The sequence below is a fragment of the Vanellus vanellus genome, assembly GCF_965231255.1.
Source record: "Vanellus vanellus genome assembly, chromosome: 12".
NCBI lineage: Eukaryota > Metazoa > Chordata > Aves > Charadriiformes > Charadriidae > Vanellus > Vanellus vanellus.
This window is the reverse complement of record NC_138917.1, coordinates 21,287,528-21,312,268: the sequence shown is the minus strand read 5'-3', so window position 1 is coordinate 21,312,268 and position 24,741 is coordinate 21,287,528. Positions and strand designations below refer to the sequence as shown.

The following is a 24,741-nucleotide window of genomic DNA, read 5'->3' as shown; positions in this document are numbered from 1 at the left end:
TAAATAAATCGTAAGTGCATCTGTAGGAACAGAGGAAACAGAGTGGACCGATACCTTTGCACCACAATGAAAACTAGGAGAAAAATCACATCATTAAGTAGCATCTTTTGCTTGTTTGTTTGTTTAAAATACTTCCGTAGACATTTCATAGCCTGGGAAAGGAATAAAGGCATTCAGAAAGTTATGCTGCTGCATTTCTGCTTCACTGAGAAGCAAAGTCAGCAGTGTCAAGAGGGTCTTTCCAAAGGCGACAGGACTGAAACCCAAAGCAGACCCCGGACTGCCCCACCCAGCAGCTGCTCTAGCGAAGAATCTCAGAAGGTAAAGGCACAGACCTTAAGGGTTCTTTTCCGTGAGCAAAGGAGGATTTCTCCCAAACTACCCACCTGTTCTCTTTAATTACTCACCTACAAATGTAACCAACCCGCAGCGCCAGCACAAAGAAAAACCGCCACAGAAGACACCTGAAGGAAAACTCTCAAAGCAAGCTTTTCATCTTCAGTTTATATATTTTTTTTTTAAAATACATACATTCCTACCTGTAGATCTCAGTACTGAGGAGTTACAAACCTGTTAACGCTGGCTGTAACTGCCACGCTTCAGTTGCCTGGCATTTAGGCTTACACAGCTGTACCTCTCTGTATTAACGCTCAAGTTTTCTCATCTTTAAAAAAAAAAAAAATTAAAATAAAAATAAATCAAACCTGCAAGTCCTGAAATGGCTGAGACAGTCAAGAGTCCAGCAAGACAATAAGAAAGCAGCTGCCTTCCCCGGTTGAACACCACTGTCTGCAAAGCATCTACGTATATATAAATATATTTTTTTTTCCAGTGGTGTTTTATTCAAATTCTAGGGAAAGCATCAGTCTGAAATCAGTAACTGATGGGAGTAACAGTTTATAGGTTACAGAAGGATATTTTATTGTTAACGGACTGTACCATGTAGGAACGAGGAGGGGGTGAGGCGGCAGACAGGCAAGAGGAGAGAGATGCTACTATTTTTTTTTTCTTTTTTTTTTTTTTTTTTCCCTCCCCGAGCCACTGCAATTACTCTGATGTGAATTTTTGATGACTTCCGACATATTGCATGGTTAATAATCGTTTCAGCTGTCATGTTTGGTTAATGTGGAAAATGCATTTGCTGCATTGTGATGCAGCACTCCAGCCACAGATTGTAACACCAGTTGTGAAGCTATTCCCTTAACCGAGCTGCATGAATTTGCACATACCATGAGGCTGAAATAAACGGTAGTTTGATTTTTATACAGCAACAGAAAGCTTCTGCCATCTTAGACCTGCAGAGCTGCCGAAACAACTTGCCCGGGCAGATAATTTTACTGCATATTAATTGGTGTCAATGTTCTTTAAAGGAGAGCTTTGATTCTCTATTGTTTTGCCGGGTTTGGTTATTTAGCAGTTAAAAGACTTGGATGCTATTTACATTAAACATCGCTCTTTTTCGTCGCTTTGAACAGGTTATTTAATTGTAAGCATGTATACCTCAATGAAACTGTCAGCGCTACAGAAACGCAGCCCCGTTATTAATTCAGGCTCAGCCTAACTACTTCTTCCTCCATACGATACTTACGAAGGTGGTTTTGTATATAACGGCGTCTTACAAACGAGGGGTGAAAATATGCTGCTTGCAAGCAAAAAGGATTTTATTTACAAAGTACCCCTCCTTCACCTACACTTTAAACATCAAACAAAAAGTATAAGGTTACATAAAATACTAACGTGTGCCTGTCATTGTCACCAATAGGAAAACAATGCTGCAAGCGATCGTGCAATTACAAGAGGGGATGTAAAACAGCAGAGATGAAGCCATGCTAAGAGCCAGTCACCCGATGATTAAAGTCAGGCCAGTATATTCCAGCAGTCAGGTGATGGTGCCATCATTATTACAGTGCAGAAAGCCAGAGAAAAATCGAGAAACGGACCACCCCCATCTTAAAGAAAAAAAAAAAAAAAAATAAAAGATTAGAAGCGCCAAAGAAATAAGGAATGCATTTGCTCATACGCAAAGTGTACGACCATGAAGAAGCCTTTCACAAACCGCGAGCATGACACTATCGGGCGGTTACTTCCACCGGTCCCAAGTGCACATTTAACCCACAGTGCCAACACAGCTCCCGTCCGTCAGCAAACACCGGGAGCGGTGGCACTCCCAAATTCAAAGCCGTTTCTTTTTAAATCCCAGAAACGACAAACCCTGCTGCATTAGTACTGCATTTCACAATTCAATAATCCTCCTTACCAAACGCACATCTTGTGTTTGCAAACACACATACACAAAAAAAATCCGGACACGGGATGTCGACATTTAATTTAGTGAAGCACGGAAAGCTATCAGGAGAGCATTTTACTGTGCATTAACATCGACGTATCTGCAGAATCACCACCAATTCATTATTTCCACTTCTGTTTTAATTAAAACAACACTGCAGGGGTGTCAGTTGTACACAAAGTACCGGTAAAAATGGTGCAGGATATTTTATATAGAGAAAAAAACCTGAGTCTCTGAATTAACATTGTGCTCTCTGGTTTGGGAGCAACTCCCATTAACAGCGTTACATCTGTAGAAGGTGCTCTGGGACTCGGGCTTACCTCCCCCAAAGGCATCACTGGGCACCTTGCACAACTCGGAGCTTCACAAGTGGCAGAGTGGTCTCTTAAATACAGCGTATTTTGGCTTTGAAACTAGCAAAGTTGATGCCAAGGGTGATTTTCCTCAAACCACTGCAAGGAGCAAACCCTCCCTGCTTGTGACCAGATGAACACTGCACTGAACGCCCGAATCCAGGTGTACCGGGAGCCTCGCGAGCAGAGAAGACAGGTCCAAACCCACCGACGTTCTTAAGAGGAAAACTGCAGTCAGTTGCATTGCAGGGAAAACCATCGATCACGAACAGCTACGCCCTGGAGTGCAATGCAAGTCCCTTTCGGGAGAGGAAGGTATACATTTGCAGGAATCATTTAACTCTGGCATTCCTCCTGCATTTCTGAGCACCCACGCCTGGCGGCGTCCCCGCAGCCGCGCTCACCTCGGTAACTTGCCACTCACCTCACACACGTTTTCGGATGGCGTCTCCCCCTGCTTACCTCTCGTTTGCATAACCCACCGGTGGTGCAGAGCCAGGAGCACAGAGGCTACATAGGGCTTTTGCTTTCTGGCCAAACCTTAAAACAGGTGAAGTTACCTGCAGAGCCAGACCGTAATTTGGGACAGGCTGTAGCCTCATCATGGATTTCAGGAGCATAAGGATCCACCTGGAGCTGCTAGCCACAACTTTAAAGATGCTGCTATTATCAACTGACATTCTCTGTTATTTTCTGGCCGTGTAATGTTACTGCAGAAGCTACTCCCAACTGCAGAACTACGTTACGGATCAGCACAGTTTATATATATTTTTGTTGTTTTACGTATTGCATTACCAGCTCACAATGTTGCAGGGAAAGCTTTCCCAGCATAGCTCCACACAGCACAGTGTGATACGCACACAGCAAAAGAGATCCCCTTACCTATGGATCTCTTAAAGCAACAGCTTTGAGGGACATGAACAGAAGCCACTCACCCCAAATGGCTGGTTAGTGTAAACAACTCCGAGTGGTAACCCAGCTAAGATGTCGGAACTGCTATCTGTTTCTCTGACAATCAATTTAGCGGAGCGTTCAGTCAGCTCACGCATCCATCACTTCTGTGCTCAAATGGGAGCGTGGGAGGAGAAGGGAGAAAACTACTGTTCAGGGCTGCTGGGCCACAGCTAAGGAAAACCATAAAAGTTTTCCTTCTGAGTAGAAAGCATCATATCCCTAAGGGAACGATGATGCAAAAGATCATGCAGAAGCCGTTGGAATACGAATATCATGCTCTGTGTCAGGATCGCTCCCTCTCTCCATCTCTGGGTGTCCACAATGTCCTCCTTCCCTCTTAGGTACAGCTGCATCTCTGGAGCGAAGGAGATTCCTTCACTCTAACTCCAAAAATCAAAGATGCTATCACTCCTACCTTAAATTCAAGAAAACCCCCAGAAAACATGCCAGTCCACTGTAATCTCTTCTCCCCCTCTTTCCCAGCCTTGCAACTGGGCAGGGGTGCTGTTCGTATTCTCCCCTTTACCCCTGGAGCTGCTCCTATATTAGCTCCTTTTGGAAGTCCTACAGCTGCGACACCCACAAGCATCAGCCAGCAAAAGTTAAGAGACATTGCTGGCAGCGAGTTAAAACGGCGATAGGTAGCTCCTTCCCGAAAATCCTTTCTTCTCTGCTTAATCCAGCGCTGTGGCAGCAGCAAATATTGCAGTGTCATAGCGGGTCTGGAGCGCGCCTTCAAGCGTTAGCTGCCTTCCTCTCCGCGAGGCTGGCAGGGTGATTAGCCAGCATTAACGACACACTAGGTCTCTTCGGAAGGAGAGCCGTCATACCCAGCACGCTGCCTCCGTTTTCAGCGCCGCACACTCATCCTCTCCCTTCAGAGGGATGCAAAAAAAGGAGCCAGAGGGTTCAGGAGTCCGAATCAAGCAAGTTGCGGCGAAGAGGATAGGAAGAAAATCCAGGCTAACGCTTTCACATCAATGCAGTTATATTTACACGTAAACAGCGCGGAGCAAAAAGGGCTGAGTGTATTTTTATGCCAGTGGCCAAGCTGGCAGGGAATTTGGGCTTTGTGACAAAGGGCTAACATTCACAGACTATGAGAACGTGAGTTACCCAGAGTGAAAGCAAAAAACTAGAACTGGGATGCAACCAGCTCCAGTAACATCTAGTGGAGTAACATCATCTAGTAACATCACAGAAAGCTGTCCTCTTGCAGGGGAAAAGCCAGCAACTCCCTCAGACTGGGAGTCACTGGCTTAGCACAGAGCTCAAAGGAGAGAGACCCCAATTTCAACACAGCTTTCCGGGGCTAAATTTGCCCCAAACAAGAGGCAGGATGTAAAGGCACAGAGTGGGAAACCCCTCTGACAGCACCGACTGAGGAACACTGATTTTTGTGACCAGGCGGATGGAGGGAAGAAAAAAAAAAAAAAAAAAAAAGAGAGAGAGAGAAACACAAATTCTGGAAAGTGAGAAGAGCGATGGTCCCAAGCAGGGGCTGGGCGGGGGAAGCCCAGCCAAGCAGAGAGGATTAGCGCCGACACTGGCAGCGCTGTTCCTGCCATCCGCACCCCACACCCCAATTAACGGTATCATTTGTCAGCATGAATGGGGAACTTGCGCTCAATTCGGCAATTTGACAGAGTGTCACTGAACTACCTCACGTCCATATTTATCCAAGAGGCGAGAGCAGGAACCAGTTTTAATTAGAGCCTTTTTAACAAAGAACCGAGGGTATTACCCATGCTCTCACCATCAAGCGATAATTGAGATGTAATCGTTTAAACAAAGCGCAACAAGTGTCCATTTACCCAAAGCCATTGTTAAATATCTACTAGGAGATTATTTTCAAAATTATAATGCGCCATGAATATGCAAACCACTTTCCATCTTTAGCATTAAAAAGAATAATCACCTTTAAAAAAAAAAAAAAAAACCACACCACCACACAAAAAAACCCCAAAAACACAACTGGAAGCCAAACAGCTATTTTGCAGCAGAATTTGAGGAGTGTTTTAAACATGCCAATGTTAATCTGAAAGGGGGGGGGGAAGAAGTGATGGCTCCGCTTTCAGGCCATTAAACTCTGCTTGGAAAGCCCTCTTTTGTACAGCATTAGTGTGTGCTGTAAGTCTGTAATTATGCAGAGAACATGTTAATTTTTAATTCAGAGTGCTAACCCCTTTTTTTATATACAAGCCTGGAATGTCAATCCCTCTCGCAGATGACTGCAAGCACCGACATGACCAAATTCAACTCTCGGTGGTAAAAGCACGCTCTCCCTGGGAGGTTAGGCACCGCGCGTTGGAAAGCGACTCAGCTCCGTAGTAAAATAGCTCTTTTATAAAACTGTCGCCTCAGCATCGTGGCGGGCAAAATCCTCTCAATGCCACAGCCTATTAAACCAGAACCGTACGGTCACCGATATTCACACCTTCCTTTCAGCGTCGTTCTCTCTAGCTACTGAATTTCTTAACGCAGTTTCACAAGAAGCCGAATTCCCACGTCCCTCACATTCCCAAACACAGGGAAGGGAAGGGCAGGGCAGGGCGAGGAAGTTAACCGAATGCCTAGAGGCCCACACCAAGTTAATGACTGCAAACAATAAGCCCATCTTTCATCTCTTCTGACTCCTATCAATGCCTGCAATCCACGGAGGGACCTGACTTAAGAGCAGGCTTTGACACAGTCCGGCAATGAATTATTAACTCTGATGGAAGCCGCAAAGTATCAGCGAGTAGCAATCACTATCCTTCTACAATGATTAACCAGAATGCAATTATCAATGCCTTTGCTTCTCGCAAAACGCCTCTGAATTCTCCATCGCTCGAAGCCCAAAAGGCACCATGCAGGCACACACGCTCACACATACGAAAGCAGAAATGATTCTGTGCTTTTATAGCTTTGTTTCTTCAGTGTTATATTATCAACTGCGAATGGTCTGAGAAAAGAAAGCTCTGCCTCCCCCCCCTGTGTTATGGCAATTGTACATGGACTTGCATCACTGGAAGAGCAACGCATGCAGAATCAAGCCCATATTCTTAATTTCCACAGCCCAGAAACCTGCCAGAAGTTTCAGAACCATCTTTTCCCACATTACATCACGTAGCAGAGGGTCTTTCCAGCCCAAGGCCCAATGTCCACGTAAGAAGCTGTGGCTCCCAACCTGCTCACCAACAGCAGAGAGATGAAGATTGACACGTTCAGCCCTTACTACAACAAGTGCTGCCCAAAAGGGTGTCCCCAGCCTCCTTCTTGAAGGCAGGCAGTGGGAGCCACCCTGCAAGATGGATGGAACCCCGTGGGCCTCCAGCAGCATCCCAACACGCAGGCGGAACAACTTGCTCAGGTATCTGCCAAAGGAATCCAGACAGCTCCCAGTATCAAAGCAAAGAGGCAACAGACGCTAGAGATGGACCTAAGAAGACCTGCTGAATTCTAAGACGCACAGGGATGGGATAACATGCGGTTCCGCAATCAGCAGCGAAGATGCAGGGTGAAGGCAGCATTTTAGGTTTTGTGCTTTTCCTTGAACTACAGCTGCCAGCTCTGAAGAAAGCGGCACCAGAACTGCTGGCCTGCATGGCAAACGAACACCCACAAGCACGATGGCGAAAATCAACCACAGCAGCGCACGCCTGCTTTGTCAAACTACCCTTGTATTTTTCATAGCGAAAGTACCACTGAAATCAGTATTGGCATCTCGGCAGGCTTAATTAGAAGTCAGGTCTACTCTATTCAGGTCTTTATACTTGTGCTCATTACATTAATATCCAAGTGCCTTCCGGTCCTGCATTAAGTGACATGACTAACGTCTGTCACATGTTGTTTGTTCTCTTCTCCCTTTCCTGGGGGAGTGGAAAGGCAGCGTTCAAGGGGATCACGGCACCGCCAGCAACCGGGAAGGGAGATTCCTCCAGCCCTGGCTCAGCCTCCACACACAGAACACGTGCTGGCCATGCCGGCGTGGCTAATGGCTTAATATTATCACCATACCGATTAAGGAGCTGTACATATTAAAACATGGGTTAGGACCAAGTCCCCTCCCAGTAACATTTCTACGCAGGATTGACAGAATTGGAAGACAAACAAAGATCTGTCCTTTGCAGACCGGATCAAGTCATTTGGAGTTTTATCACTTCATTTCTCTGCCTGACTCTCCTTGCCTTGTCATCTTACATTAGACGACACTGAGAATACAGCTTCCAGCAGAGGAAATAAAAGTGTTCATCTTGAGTTCGACTAAAACAGAAGACAATGGCATGAACAGCTTATCCAGTCCCTAAATCCCTTCCAACACACACCGCATCTTAAAGCTACAGAGACTTCAACCAGAGTATCAAAACCAGAAGACTGAAGTTAGTGATTTTATTTCTTTTGTGCTCACATACTTTTCACCTTTCCCAGTGATCCTCCATCTGTACATATCTATCCTTTTTATGTTGAAAAGTACTTACATCACCTTGCTTCTGAGTTATCACCCAGTAATTCTTTGCAAAGACAGTTGCGAGTATTGAGATAGCCAGAGAACGGGAAGAGCTAGAAGGAAAAGAACTGGGAGGGATGAAATCTTAGAGCTCAATCAAGATGATGAAGGATAGCCAATGCTACGTGTCTTAAGGTCAGCTAGCTGTGATTAGGCAGGCACTTCTAGTAGACGCAAGTGTCTGGAGAAAGGTCAAACTCAAGAACAAACATGGCATAGATTTGGAAGCAGTGGGCTGCAGGGGAGGAGACCCTCACCACCACCTTCTCCCCATTTGTGCATCCAAACCCTCCAAAACTGAAGGTAATAGAAGCCCACCAAAAACCAAGTTACAAACTGTCGGAAGAGAAGCAAGGACTCATTCAAGGCAAGCGTGGGGAATACACATAGCTTTCATTTAATGCAATGTGCATAGCCATACAAAACAGGGATTAGTCTTTCACAAAAAAAGAACAACCTGTTCAAGTGTACAGAGACTCTCGGGAAGGGACAGAGGCTGACTCAGAAAACTATTAAAAGGACAAAGTGACTTTCAAGTAGAGGTCACCAGTTCAAACACAAACTAGATCAGTAGTGGCCCAGACTAAAGCATCTGAAGACTGATTAGTGGTTTAAACAAAAACACGTTATTAATCTTCCTTCAGCTCCCACTACACAAGTGCCCATATCGTAAGATCACTGTGGAAAGCAACACAGACCTCACTTTCTGTCCTGGCCCTGCAGGAACAGCCGGGGCTTCGGTGGGTACGCAGAGACCAAATGCCTGTCCCCACAGTCGCTGCAGAAGCACCAAGGCTGCACCGCTCCGTTTGCTCCGAACGGGCACGTCATTTCTTTCAGTTATGACTCTCTACCTTAGCGTGCTCACCTGTTTGCCGCTGGATACACATAATCAGGTACTGCACTGAAAGTTATCTACTTAGCATCTCCAAACAAGCACGAAGATCTCATCGCAGGTTTCGAGGGCGTTATTTTGTCAGCAAGTTTTCCTGTAGAATTACTTTGCCGATTCATTAACGTCATATAACTTACATGTTCGTGAAAAACAGACCCACTAAATATCATTTATCCTTTTCCCCAACGTTGATCAGAAGAGGCTGCAGTTACCACTAGAGATCCTGCAGGACTGCAGGCTCAGCCATGTACATTATGAGATGCCTTACTGCAGAAGATCCTTCCAGGAGACGCCCAAAGAGGGCGGCCAGGATTCCAAACCATACATTTTGCTAATGAAAAGCAACGGACACACAGTGTTTACCTCTCAAGAGGTACATGCAGTAATGCAGCTGCTTTAACTTTGGTCATCAAGCAAAACTTAGGTGCTTCCCATCCGTCTTCACGGGGAATTGTAGCTCTACTACAACACGGGGCCGTATAACACAGAGACACTCAGTGAAGGAATTCCATTCTCACTATTATTGGGCACAATTACACAGGCTGCAGATGTATTTACTTGGAGTTTGGGTCAAACCGCTCTTCGTATACTATTAATTAAGCAAATACTTCCTTGTGGACCAGCAGTTTCAGTAGCACGGTGATGATAAAACACACCAATGCATATTTTTATATAAAAATATTAGTTCCTAATAAATTATGATGTAACATATTATTCATGTACTATTACTGAACTAGAGTCTTGCAAGTAGCATTAGTCCCTGTGGATATTTATTGGAGGTAAGGACATGCTGGAAGCAAAGATAAAGAATAGATAATTTCCTTTTTAAAGAAAACTTTATTAATAATTTGCTCCAACCAAGAACTTCCAGCTGCTGAAGTTTAATACTACCCAAAATGCATTTTCCCCAGGGTCCTCCATTATCACCAAGGGCCTTTCTTGCAAGTCTATGTGTTCTTTCCACAGATTCTCTTTGCTATCTAATTTGAGAGCCTTAGGTGTTAAGCATTCGAGGAATGCAATCAAATCCTGCCCCTTCCAGGCCTACTGGGACACCTATTAATTCGCCCTCCTGTAGAGGAGGAGTTTATCATCTCTCGCAATTGCTAGTATCTAAAAAAGTGGAACAGGGCAACTTAAATTGGCATTGCAATTATTTAAAGTCTATAAATAGTTGTTGCCACAGTGTAAATTAAATTGCTATACAGTAACGTTCGTTCTTTTCTACCTTTTAAAGCTAAACTCTGATTAAGTCAGGTAAGCAGAGACCACGCCATACAAGAGTCCATGGAAAGTGAATACGAGTCCTTAGAAATTGTGTTGTACTCCCCACAAAGATGAGCTGAAAATCCCAAGTAGCTTGTTAGGTTCTCTCGTTCTCACTTAGTACGACAGAGAAGAGACTCAATTCCAAATTGCTTCATCATCTGTCACCCAAAACTCAAAATATTTAAAAGTCACTGTAAAATTCCACAGACCAGCCACAGTAATTGAACAGATATGAACTGCATAGGAAAAAAAAAAAAATCTATAAGTTTTTCTCCAGCATCTTTGTATGTTTTGGGAAGACAGCTGAGCAATGATGACGGCTGCCTTCGCACAGAACGATCAGATTTGGCAGAGTACTGAAACAGGGGAATGGAGAAGGTCAGATGGGTGGGGAAAGAAACACTAAACCCAAAATATTCCATGGCAGAAAAAAAAAAGTCAATTTTAACACAAACACCAGCACAAGCTTCATTTGGGTAACTGTACCACTCACACTGATATTTGCTTCAGAGATGGAGCAACTGCTACTATTTCCCAGTGAGAGAAATCCATCCATTTTTTTGGGCAGAAGTATCATACTAATTTCTTTTAAAAAGGTAGACTAACAGACAATAACCTTACCTTACAAAATCTTATTATTTAATGGAAAGCTGAAATAACAGGAAAGGGACTGCAGCAAGTCTTGGCTACAAGTTTGAGTGAGAAAGATTAAGTAATACCCAGGACAGTAGCCAGAGGGCAAACTCTTGGCTCCTCAACTTTTGTCAAGTGTTTCCCCTCACATTTGGTACAGCAGAATGCTATTTCAGTCTCCCTTAATTTCCAGTACTTGTTTCTAGTTGCAATGATGTATTTAGGCTTTGTATAATTATTGTTCTTCATGGCAGGTTGTAACAAACAGCAACACTGCCTGATAGAACCAGACAGCTGAAACAATATCATTTTCCACCAAAAGTGTGCTCGTGTCACCACCCAAAACCAGAGAAATGCATAAACAAAAGCAAGTTTGTGTTTCTATAAAAGGGAGGTGGAAAAGGACAGAAAAATGACAGACAGAAAACTTTAGATGTACCTGAAGGAGCACTGGGTCCCTGTTCCAGAGAGCAGTTAGAAAGGAAGGGCTTGGGGTACCCGCTGGCTGACTGCAGCGGCAAACGATTCACAGCAATTAAAGTTTCCACTCCTGTCCACCTTACCAATACAAAAAAAAGCCGCCACCACCGCAATCAGGACCGATGCTTTGCACAAATATCGTTCCTGTACAAGAGCAGCAGCGTCAGGCCTTCCATAACTATCTCTTCAAAACCCGATGCAGTCTTTTCTCCAAGCTGGAAAACTTTCCGGTGAGCAGCATGGCTCCGAGACTTGAGCGGAGGGGACCAAGTAGAACATGTACTATTAAACAATACAGGGAAGCGCCCCCGGGAACCAAGCGCAGGTTATTGATGGTGCTGCAGGGAAGAGAGCAAGCCCTATCTCACATCCGAGAAGAATTACAAGATGACAACAGGCATGTTTTTATGGGCAGTGCTACTCGCACGCAACACACTTGTGAAGCAATACGAACAAAACTTTCCTTTAGAAAAAGCAATGACTAGTTTTAAACTAATAAATTAAAGAGTCAGTAATATTACTCTGTATCCTTGATTGTCCCTCAGGAGCTCAGCAAGCACTGGGCATCTCAAGGATAAAAGGTGGAAAATTTTAAGAGGCACAAACCTCAAATCAGGATCCCTGCCTGCCTCCTTCTGTCGTCTTTTCAGCACCTCCCGCTTCAGGGGTTCATTTCAGGATGTAAAGGTTAACAAAAAAAAAAAAAAAAAAAAAATCAAGGAAACTCAAGACTTGCCTATTTATCTTTTTTTTTTTTTTTTTTTAAATCCAAACCACATTAGTACTTTTGGATAGCCAAATTATATTATAAAACGCAGGATTTCAACATGCTGGCACCAAACCAACATTTTAATGGACATTCAAACACTAACTAAGGAAATGGCTGTGCATTAAGCCTACCAATAAGTCAACAATCAATACTTCAGTATTACAGTAAAAATTCAATGCACCCTTTATAACTGCCTCTGGCCTCATACTTCTTTGTCAAGCCCAGCTCTAAATAAAAAAAAAAAAAAAAAAAAAAAAGACTGAGTCTTGAAGCAAGGGATGAAGTACATGTTATTTCACAGCCACCAAACATTTTTCTTAAAGTCTAGACCTAATTGGTCCTCTGGACTGCAGAGATTTTTTTCAGCTGTGTACTGACAGGGCAGAAAAGTCAGGAATAAAAAGGACAGAAGTTCAGACACAAAATTAATCAAGCAGGTCAATAGGTAAGAGCAGCAAAATAAAGAAACCTCAAACAGCTAAGCCCCAAGCAACTGCAATTAGGAGCTTGGTTCCAACTTTATCTCCAAAAAGCATCTCAGTCAAGAGAAAACAAAACAAAAAAAACGGCATCAAAGCATACTAACATTTGGGGTTTAATCCAATTCATAGATTTTAATTGCCTGCACAGCATCAGTCCTGTATGTCCCCTCTCAACACATTCTATCAGTCTGATCAAATGAAGCCAAAGGCAAGCTCTGCAGAGTACGAGACTTGGACACCCTCTGGAAAGCGTAAGCATCAGGCAGTATTGCTCTGCAATAGAACAAATGCTTTAAAATTTAGTTAACTCTGGCTTCCCATTCTAAGCCGTGCCCATAATGCTGAGCCACTGCTGTATTTCTGAACAGTGGAAAAACCCCATGGTTTATGGACGCTTGGAGCAGCTGTGTATGTCCGCAGAAAGGTTCAGGGTAAGCCTGTTTTTCGGGAAGAAATGGTGGCAGCCATTGATCCAACCCTGTGAAACCTGAATGTAAAAAAAGGAGGACAAAACCAATCAAATTGATCACTTTTATCTCCACAGCCTAGTAAGCTCCGTACTGAAATGGAACTTCATCATGGAACGGTTAAGCCGGCGTAATAGCTTGGGTAAACAAGCCAACCGAATTCTCCATTTTCTTCTCGGAGTCTGCAAATACACAGAGGGAAACAGAGAATGATTGTTTCAGAAATCCCTCCACAGATCCCTTACGTTTATTTGCTAAAACCATCTTGCATCCCTCGGGTTTCAGTTATAAACAAGCACACAGCAAGGCTGGGAATTCGGAAAGACTTTTTGCTCCTGTTTTGAAGCTGCGGCACCTGCAACTTGAGGTTGAGCTCCGCAAAAGGACCTAACGCTGCAAGCCCAGCAGCCGAGGAACGGGAATACACAAGTCCTCATATACCACAGAGCAGTTCACGGGTGCGTGATCCAATCTCAGCAGCCGGGTACGTGTCCAGCAATAGGCGAGGCCAGACCTCTGATCATTATGTTTTGCTACTTCTCACTCTCTCTACAATCAGGCACATCCTAAAAAAATCCATCTCAAGCGACAGTCTCCACACTACAAAAATACTGCTGCATAAAATGATTATATTGGATAGCAGGCAGTAGCCTATGACTCTAATCAACTGCCACTTTAGTCGAAGGGTTTTTGCATGGCCACAGTTCCAGCTGAGGGCAGCAACTAATAGCAGTGTAAGAGCTGCATACTTGCAGCTCGGAGGAGCTGAAGGTCTCCAGCCCAGACTGGTGACAGCCCCTGCAGGTGTCTTTACGATACCGATAAGAGGGTGGTTTCAGCAGAGCTGGTAGCGGACGGGTGTTTGCCGCACGGCTTCAGTTTCTTGTTTCAGGTGGGAAAAGGAGCTCTGCTGACAGTCACAGCGCCACAGTGGCAACCAGGGGCTGTGCTTCTCAGCACACACCAGAGAGGTACCGACAGAGAGAAACAACCTTATTTTTCACAGGGTCTGGTATCTGAGGAAGGGAAGGTGGAAGCCAGTTAAACGCTGTTGAATACTGATCAGGACTGTGAACAATAAAGAGGTCAGAGGAAATAGTAAAAAAGGAAAACATCCCTATAAGCTTCCACTACAGAATCTCACAACCTGGAGAGCCAGTGGTAAACGCAACTTATTTCTCAGGTCTTCGCCTGAGAAACTGATTCAAACTTCAAACTGATGCATGGGAAGGCATTTCTTGAACTCAAAGTCAAGCATGAAAATCATGACAAGAATTGGATCAAAATCCAGCTCTCCCGATTTCCTGCGCTGAAAAACAGCTGCCGCAGAAGGCTGTTTTCTAAGTAAATATACCCATCATGGGGTGCCAGTCAGGCAAGGATCCAAAAATTCAAGGGTCAGGCGCTATTCAATATTTGAATCAGTGCAATAAAACACTGCATAAATATTTAAACTGGCACTCCTGCTCCAAAATACTCTTGGAACATATTTCAGCCGCTTGCTTTCAAAGTTTACAACAGACATTCCCTTCTTCCTTCTGTCCTGTGGAACCTCTGAAAAAAATCCGTTCCCTGCTCATCCGCGGCACATCTGACAGCAGTTTGCTGGTTCGTTTTGAATGTGCTGCTTTCAGTCAGCAAGTACAAATGGATAAATCTAAAGTGCTGAAATCCTATATATCCTTGGCTCTTTATGAGGCTTTGTTCTAAATCCCCCTCAACAAAAACCAAACAAAACCAAAACAAAAAAACAGCAAACCAACAACCAAAACTCCAGAACACTCTCTATTTTTGTATCTTGTTTATAACCTCTGGCTTCAAAAGTTAAATGCTTGGGCTCTATTTTAGGTGTTCTCACAATGCATGCTATAAAATAACTAAAGACACAGCTTGTCATTAGACACTTCCAAACTATGGAGGACACATAATATTTGCTTAGATCTGAATATAAATCTCAAGAAGTCAGAGACAAATGCATTTTTATAATTCCATGTGCAACTGAATCTCTTAATTGTCTTAGCTTGACATAGAAAAAAATATCATGCTAGTTGTTAAGATAATTTATGATTATGAGATTGTAGGGACACGTTTTCCTATTAGTCATTACCTGTGCCACCCTGCCCAGCCCCTACTTTTAAACTCTGCAACATTCAAGGAGATAGAAGTTGCTGTAAACAGAGGTAGAGGCTATGCAGATGTGCACTGCCAATACCCCACCTGGCTGCACTCTAACCATTCAATCCATTGAATTGCAGCTCTGCTGGATATTCCAGTCCCGAGATCTCCACCGTTACACTCAATACTGATTAGCAGAACCTGCTCCTATTTCAGCCTTCATTTCCCTGTGCTTCTAGATCCTGGGCCTATCAGCGTAATGTGGTCCCAAAAAGCTGAATTTTCTCTTGAAAATAAAGTTAAAAACTCTGTTAAAAAGGTATTTCTATAGCACTTACATTAAGAATCACTAAAGTGTTGTTGTTTTTTTTTTTTTTTTTTGTAATAAACACATCTAACTACTGACCACAGAAATTGACATAGCATCTGACATCTGCAGAGTTTTGCTTCTCCTACTGGTAGCAATAGCTTGTTCAGCAGATGTTCCTAGTAGTACCCACGCAAGTCCTTCAAGAGATTAATAGTAAAAACAAACAAAGCCCCAAAACCAATTCAAACCCAAAAACCAAGGAACAAAAGACCACTCTTCCTTAACAGTTTTAGTTTTGCTGGGCTATCAGAAGTAACAAGCAACTAAATCTTTGGTATTAATGCAAAAGGAAGCTCTGATGATCCCACAGATAAGATTACTCCATGAGAACGTACCATGGGGTATCAAAAGGCACTGCTTTTGTATAAACACTCTGAAGGGCAGCGCCACACTTGCATCATTTACACTCATGATGGCCCCGGAAAAGAAGAAGAGTCCAAAGGAGTCAGCTGTGAGATTGTCAGTCTCAGCAAACAAGGTTTAGACTGTGAAGCTGTGCCCATCAATGAAAACTAAATTTATTAATACACTGCCCTGCTTTCACAAACACTACTAGAAAGGCCAGTACTTCGCCCTTTCAAATCTGGCACTTTTCAGCCTTACTCTAAGCAGCATTATTGTGCAACCACGTGGAGGCCTCTCCATCAGAGAAAGAGGTTGCCACTCCTGGTGCTGATACAGCATCATGCCCGATTTGTTCTGGATGCTCTAACTTCATTTTTTAAGACAATTAGTCGATACTACATAGCAAGACCAAAGATCTGGAGCTGTAACTGTAGCAAAGGGTTGTTTCGAGTTAGGAAAAAAATGGAGTTAAATAGACCAATAAGCTCAGGAGTTACATTTAAGCTCTGAGGTCCTACCTACCCTGCCCAAGAACAAAAGCCTCCGTGAATTCAGACATTGAACAGAACCTCTCAGCTTCCCAAGGAAGCGCATTAAACTGCATGTTCAGCTTACAAAAATAAATTGCAACACTTGCTGAAAAATAAAATGTGAAAGAAACAAAACCCCTTTTCTTTAGTCACACGTGACAGCGATTCAATTTCACTGTCTACTGCATGCATTTTATATAAGGCAGATAGGTACAGGATACTGGTCATGATAATTTTCAATTTATCATTCTGGAACTTCAGTTAGGAAGAGGATGAAATCAAGCAAGCCATTGCCTTTGACACGAGAAAAAGAGCCTCACCAATGCGAAGGCACAGCCTGCCTGCCTACCTACACTCTTCAGTGGCATGTACAACCAGACTGTAACTCTTGCACCAGATGCAGTGCAAAGCCAGCCTTTGCCTGTTGAACTTGCTTAAAGTCAATTAATCGGCATATAACATAGTGCCAGTAAAAACATTTCCCTTGTAAGCTGTGGCCATTCTTCTCTTGCTTCAGCACCTGACTCTTTCTAATTTCAAAGTTTCCATGCTAAGGTTCATACAGAGAAAAATTCTGTTTCAAGACACCAGTTAAACACTTGCTCCTACAAAGGGAGATACATGTGGCCACAGACCAGGCAAAGAACATCTTCTGCACAGTATAGTCAGGTAAAGGGTACGGGCTTTAGAGAAGCGGGGGAAAAGCTTCCACCTTTGTCCTCGGTGTGAGATGGCCGCAACCATCCAGCATGCTTGTAACAAGGCAAATGTGGGATTTGACTATCCCAGTATGGAGGCGTGTTCTTTCCTGTAGATGACAACAACCAGGGGTGCTAAAGGCAAGAGGATCCACCTCGGAGGTCTGCATAAAATCAATGGATTTAGAAACTCCTCCGAGGTGGCAAGATGAACCTTCGCTGGATCCACAGGGGCACTTCCCACATGCAACATGTTCTGTTGAGCCGTCTCTGCAATGACATGAGTCTTTGAATTGTGCTTCCCACCTTGCTCTAGGAATACGTGGTTTCAAGCAACATTTGTTGCCAAGATGCATTGCTAATACATAATATATTGGCTGGAAATTAGTATTTCATCTCAGAGAGAGAAAATGTTACAGGCATTTCTTAAGAGGCAATGAATGCAGAAGAGTTGGAGGAAAAAATCTTGTGAGACAAACAGGGCAAACCTATAACCAAGAGAAGATAGATCTATTGAGACAAACAACTAAATCCTGCCCTTTAAGACAGACTGCAGATTCAGTCCCTTGATGCTTATTTTACTGCTGGAAGGAGATCTGTTCTGCTATTCTGCTGCAAAAGGATGTTATCTCTCCACAAAGCTTAGCTTTGGGTATTTATTATAGGGATAACTTCTGACCGAAAAGCAAGGCTGGCTTCTTCTTTTATTGGTGATGCTTTGCAAAAGGCATGCCATTTCTAGTATTCCTGGGGATGGACAGACTCCCACCTGATGTTTCTTCCCCAAACCCAGCATCCCTAAATGTCAGCAAGCACCATCCAGCCTTCAAAACAAGCCCCGGATTCTTTTCACAGGGATGACTGCCCTGCTGACTCAGTGGACCTACCATGAACAAAATGGCAGAAGTCCTAGAGGTTCCTGGCTGCCTTCTGACAGCTTTCAAATGACACAGCAAAACACACCCTACGTGCCGGAGAGATTCCTCTGCAAGAAAATGCAAAAAGCTCAGACAAAGCAAGAAAAGGGCACACCAATACATTAACCCAGAGGAAAGCAGGAAAGGAGTTTACAATTCTGCGATGGTGACTAGCAGGACTATAACTGACAAGTTACAGATCAACTAGTCAAAGATTTTACACAACTAGTTGATGGTAATCCCTTCCCAGATCAGCTCCCCCCCAATTCTAGCAACAAGCCAGAGGAGGTTGAGTGCCCATTTCTGTAATTCATCAAATCATACACTTATTAAAAACAGAAATCATTGAGAAGACCCGAAGGTTTTCCTCAGAAGAAAAAAAAAAAAAAAAAAAAAAAAAAAGAGAGAACCACAACAACAAGAGGACATTAGAAAAGGTAGAGAATAAGGCATCTAAGGGTACAAAACCACAGACAAACAACAAAACATTTAGCATAGCACATTAACTAATTATGTACAGCACTATCATGCACTTCATCCTACCAGCAAATACGAAGCCAAAACATTAACCTCAAATCAAATAGCGAAACAAAAATAAGAGAGGCGATATTGATTCACTGTATCTGTTAAGTAATCAAGCTTCTTACCATTAGAAATGAGCTGCATATTTTCTGGATAAGCCATCTTTAGCCTTGGAAAAATTAAATCAAGCTAGACAGGGACTAAGAAGAGAAATATAGCAGGGTTAGCTCTATGAAAAAACCCAGAATACGGTGTCCAAATGCGTAATTCCACAGCGAGGTGAGTCTTTGCATCCAGCTTCCATCATTTAGCTTTCACTAGGACCTCAAGACGGGTACGGTCTCTTTTAGCCAAGACAATGGTGGGTCTTTTGGCTGCTGAATTAGTCCTTATTTCGGATTCATTAAAGCCTTTAAGTTTTTGTATCTACTTAGCAGACAGAGTAAAAGGATTTAAACACGCCATTTTCTGTTACGAGCCTTGGGGCAGGAGAGGAAAGAAATAATGAGTGTTTCAGAGTTACTATATGGTAACCATAGCGGGCAAAATCAATTATTGCTAAGAGGATCTGGAGATAACATGCAGGTTCCCACTCATCTATTTGAAATGTGGGTAGGTTTTTTTTCCCCTCTCCATTTCCTCCCCCACTTCTCTTCAGAAAAGTCTTCTCTCATACATTAGAATCCGGCCTGAAGAATCCTACTGGCTTGGAAACACGTTCAGAGATAAGGATTTGTCATGATGCTGTATGGTATCCCCACCTGTGCACTCCCACTTATCTGAGATTGAAATCAAATCCTTCACAGATTGCTACTTTCTACCTTTCACACCAAGTTTGGCTACGCTGAACTTTATCATCAGCGAAACCAAACAATGATGTGGCTTTATCAAGAACACCGTGTAAGCTGGACAGCCACCCTTCAAAAGAAAGACTGCAGGACAGATTCGGGGAATTAGCAAAAGCGTGTATGCCCTCTCACGTGCCGTGAGCTGGGAACACTTTGGGGATAGATAGCATTAAAGAATGGAACCAAGCAAGAACTTTTTAAAGTTCTGTGAAATTAGCGATCTAGAAAGGGCAGAGCCGGAAATCCAGTTCATACAGGTCTGAACAACAAGCAGAGAATGTCCGTTCAAATGATGCCAAGCTCAAAACCAATAAAAGGAAATAAATTTTAACACAATCTGTAATTGAATTGTGGAACTTACTACCACAGGAAGATGGCAAGGCCAAAACCATAATGGGATTAAAAACTGAGTCAGTATGTATATGGATATTGACAATATCTAGAGCTGCATTTAACGCTAAAATTGTGGAAGGAATTATTATCCTTCATGCTTCAAGGTTTTAACCAATTTCTAACCATTAGAGAACAGGGTGAAGCCTAATAAAGCAAGCAGATACGCCCATGAACATCTTTGTCAGTGTTTCTCCTCTGAATTATCCGGTGCTGGTCATAAACACACAAAGGCAACTGAATAGATGTGCCCCAAATCCGATCTAATAAATCGACTATGACAAATTTAGTTTCAGCTAATCCCGCATCTCTGATTCAAGTCTAGGATAGCCAACTGAACCATTCAAAAAAGGTTTAAGCAAGCTGCTCAAATTGAAATTAGGCACTGACAGGTTTACCACACAGGCTTTCCTCATTCACCAGCCTCTGAGCAGCACTCGCGTAACACCAGCGAGTCTTCCCTTTGCTCCCTCAAAAATATCTCAAGTTAGAAAACCTCTCTTCCCTTCCCCACCTCCACCCCACAATAAACACTGAAGATATCACATAATCCAGAAACTGCTGCTTGAAAACGACAGTCCAACATGCTATTTTATTCTCTATAAAGTTATTTTAAAACTTACTTATCCCCAACCTTCTCAAGCCATTTTTACCAAGCAACAATTAAGCATGCTGTTCCAATTAAGTTAAAAAATAATCCGTTAGCTGTGGTTCAAAACGCTGCATAAGCAGATCCTTTCTGGTGGAAGTACCATATATCTTGCATGCTTGCTAAGATACAAATAATGAAGCGGTACAGAAAATTTCCAACTCATCTCCCTAAGCTTCTTTCGGTCATTTCCATGCGCACGAAAAACCAACATAAGGCATTTTGCAATAACTGCTTTTTGTTTAAACAGGAATTTAATCATTTAGCTCAAAGTAAGTAAATAACACTCTTGCACCCAAAATGTTGTCAAAGCTCAGACCTGAGTAAAGACCGGGCAGGAGGTAATAAACGAATCCAAAGCAGGAAAGCAGAGGGAATAAACACAACTGGAGTAAGAAAAAAAAAAAAAGTGGAAGAAAGATGAGAAATAAAGGACAGGAAAGAATACAGAAAGGAGGCAGCGAGAACAGAAGTTGTGCCAAAAATCTAAATGAGTGAAGCAAATGCATGTGTCCTTAGTTCCACCTCAAAAGGCTGCAACTTTCTTTCAGGAGCATATCTTGGCAGGAATAAGAATTCCTTTTGACTTCAAAAAGGAAAGTTAAAACACATCCATCCACACAACCCAAACATTTCTTCCGCAAACTGCCAAATTTTCAGGCTGCCGTTTTGCATGGGGAAGCTTAAGTACATCCACAGTTTGATGCCCAGGCATTGGTAAACGGTTTACGCACTTATTAGTTAGCGACTATTTTAAATCAAAGCTTGATAATGGCTAGTATTAAGATTTTGGATGTGGAGTCAAACTGACTAATTACTACAGTGGAGCGGAGGGCATGCACAACAATATACCTGTGGCCTTTCCCAGACTGCTAAATTACGCAAATGGCTTAGTAATAAACCCCGGTGGAATTCATCAGTGGAGTAACACTTTCAGGAGGCCGGAGTAAATTAGGGGGGCTTGAAAGGAGGGGAGGGAGTCGAGAGCTGCAGCAGCTGCTGGTTTTTCTAATAGATTTGATGAAGAGCCTCGCTGGAAGGAAAGCGTCCAGGGTTTTACGCCGTGCGTGACCACAGGAGTTGAGTGAGACAGTCTGCCCTACCCACGTTACAACAACACGTTTCCCTTGTGAAAGAGTGATTTGTTTTGTACAGCTCACGGCACCACAAGGGATTAGTTGAAAAAGATGCTCAAGACAATGCTTAAGTAATAAAGACACCAGCAAAAAACCCTGCAAAAGCAATAGTTCAGGAGAAAGGTAACAAACCCACCTCTCTTTGTGTAGGTCATCTCCAAGCAACTGTATCCCATTTCAGAAAAGTTTGCTGAACATCAGAATTCTTTTTTTTTTTTTTTCCTATTGCCGTTGGAAAATTTTCTTTATTTCTCCTTTTCAGAAGTAAGAACTGAAAAGCCATAGCGACTTAAATAGGTAAACGTTCATTTTTCAAGCTCAAACCTATAGCTTAAATGCATTAACCCACTGCAATGCTGGGACTGAAAGCTTCTGCCACCAGTGAAAAGTCCCTGCAACAAGACCTTGGTATGGCTACGAGCAGGGCTTCCCAAAGCCCAGTGTCTCCGGTTCCAATTTCCACAGAAGCACTCAAAAGGCCACTCAGGAAAGAATTGGATTAGTTCAAAAATAAACACATTAAAAAGAAAAACAAACAAACAAACAAAACAACCCACCTCCAAACTGTGGTCTTATGCTGTTACTATCAAAAATGCTGTTAATATTTTAAAAACCTAATTTACCTTCTTGTTATCTTTTCACAATTCCCCTCCCCCCTCCTTAAATGCAACAAAGATGAATTAGGTTCACTTCTGTGTATAACCAGTTCCACTGTTAAATTCCAGCACTGCCCTGCAGATCTTTTCTTTCAGAGCTGCAATCAAGGTACTGGAAATCTCCAAATCCTCTCCCGTAAAGTCTACTCTTTCTTCATAATGGTTTCAAAATTGATGGAAATATCAATATTTTACAAAACAAGAGGGAGTGGTGCTTTGCAAAAGCTACATTTGAACCTCAAATAAACAAACAAACCCATCTCGTCAGCCCAAGCAATTGCTCTATCACATGATACGCGGAGGTGGCAAATTGCCAGGTTGCAAGAATTTGCGTCTCAGCATTGTTTCTTCTCACCAATCTGTATAGCCACAGAGATGAAACTGTTCTACTAAGTTTTTCCAGCACAATGAAAACACTAATTCCAAGAGTTCATTTGCACATGCTGAGCACACACTGTCTAGGTCAGTAGTCAATACAAGACCTCAGTGAGCACTAAATTAACGGGATGGCGCGACATTAAGAGATACTGCATTGCCAGAAGTGCTGTCCTCCTGGTAAGATGCAACGTGGATGCTGGAAGTCATTAACGATCCCACGGTATGTCTTGCAACACTAACATTGCTCCGAGCAGGGTCTTGGTTAAATTCTGACTTGGACAATCACATCCCACCAGCCAAGGTTGGCTCTAGAGTTTCAGCTACACATGGTGTTTTCAAGGGTCCTGCAATGCTGAGAGAAGCAGAGCTGTCTACACCTCAGCACAGGAGAGGCTGCATTTTGGATATGTGATCTCCAAACTGCTTTTTACACCGTATTTGTGCCTTCACAGGGCTATGAGTTAACGTTCAATTAGGAACTGGAACAATTTTCAAAGGGTAGAGCCATGCAGGGTAAGGAGGAAAAAAGGGGAGAGGGGAAAGAAGTCAAGTGTTGCGACTCAAAATCTGTTCTCTGTTTTAAGATGTTTATGATAGATACTTCAAAGATGTTTATTAAAAGTCTACAGTCGTACCTATTTGAGATGCAAAGAACATATCTGGATTAAGCAGACAGGAAATATAAAGTGTGCCAGGACATAGCAGAATTTAAATAGATCAATAAACACAGCTACTAGAACAAGACTTCTCAATTTTTCCATCTCATGACCTTGCATTAGCATAAAGTTTTGACATGTCCCTTTCATACTCTCTTGTTTACCCATGATGAAAGAGAACGGCAGATCATGTCTCTTCTCTCCCTCTTCCTTTAACATCTTTGTTGGCGACATGAACAGTGGGGTCGAGTGCACCCTCAGCAAGTTTGCCGATGATACCAAGCTGTGTGGCGAGGTAGACACGCTGGAGGGGAGGGATGCCACCCAGAGGGACCTGGACAGGCTGGAGAGGTGGGCCCAAGCCAGCCTCATGCAGTTCAACAAGGCCAAGTGCAAGGTCCTTCATCTGGGTCGGGGCAATCCTAAGCACAAATACGGGCTCGGCGGGGAATGGCTGGAGAGCAGCCCTGAGGAGAAGGACCTGGGGGTGCTGATTGACGAGAAGCTCAACATGAGCCAGCAGTGTGCGATCGCAGCCCAGAAGGCCAACCAGATCCTGGGCTGCATCAGGAGAAGCGTGGCCAGCACAGCAAGGGAGGGAATTCTGCCCCTCTACTTCACTCTCATGAGACGCCCACCTGGAATACTGCCTCCAGCTCTGGAGTCCCCAACATAAGAAGGACATGGACCTGTTGGACTGCGTCCAGAGGAGGGCCACGAGGATGATCTGAGGACTAGAGTGCCTCTCTTATGAGGACAGGCTGAGAGAGTTGGTGCTGTTCAGCCTGGAGAAGAGAAGGCTCCGGGGAGATCTTATTGTGGCCTTCCAGGACCTAAAGGGGGCCTACAGGAGAGCTGGGGAGGGACTTTTTACAGGGGCATGTAGTGATAGGACGAGGGGGAATGGCTTCACACTGAAAGAGGGCAGGTTTAGATTAAACATTAGGAAGAAGTTTTTCACTTTGAGGGTGGTAAGGCACTGGAGAGGTTGTTGAGGCCCCATCCCTGGAGATGTTCAAGGCCAGGCTGGATGTGGCCTTGGCCAACCTGGTCCAGTGGGAGGTGTCCCTGCCTATGGCAGGGGGGTTGGAACTCGATGATCTTCAAGGTCCCTTCCAACCTAAACCATTCTATGATTCTATGATTCCTTACCCCTTAGTGTTAGGAATCCATGATCAGCACCATGATGAACTGGAAGATCACCATATAATTACTCCAGTTAGCACTCAACCAAGCAAACAAGAGACATTTGAAATAATTCAATATCACAGCATTTATTGAGCGACCATAATCTGGCCAACTAACAAAACGCCATAGAGTATTCTATGTTAAATATGCTGAGGTTTACGTCTTCGGGGAGCGCGTGAGTTTGTTTTTAAGGTTAATAAGGCCAGGGTAATTTAAAACTGCACTACTAAGTCATGCTATTAAACCAGTAATGAAAACTAGAGAA

General features: G+C 43.3%; 1 protein-coding gene across 1 annotated transcript in view; it reads left to right on the top strand.

Moving 5' to 3' along the window:
• ZNRF1 (zinc and ring finger 1) overlaps positions 1 to 2,638 on the top strand; it is a 183,776-nt gene extending 181,138 nt beyond the window's left edge. Inside the window, exon 5 of the mRNA XM_082489442.1 lies at positions 2,629 to 2,638. The gene's annotated coding sequence lies outside the window, so the exon portion shown is untranslated. The remainder of the gene's footprint in view (positions 1 to 2,628) is intronic.
• Positions 2,639 to 24,741: the final 22,103 nt, after the last annotated feature.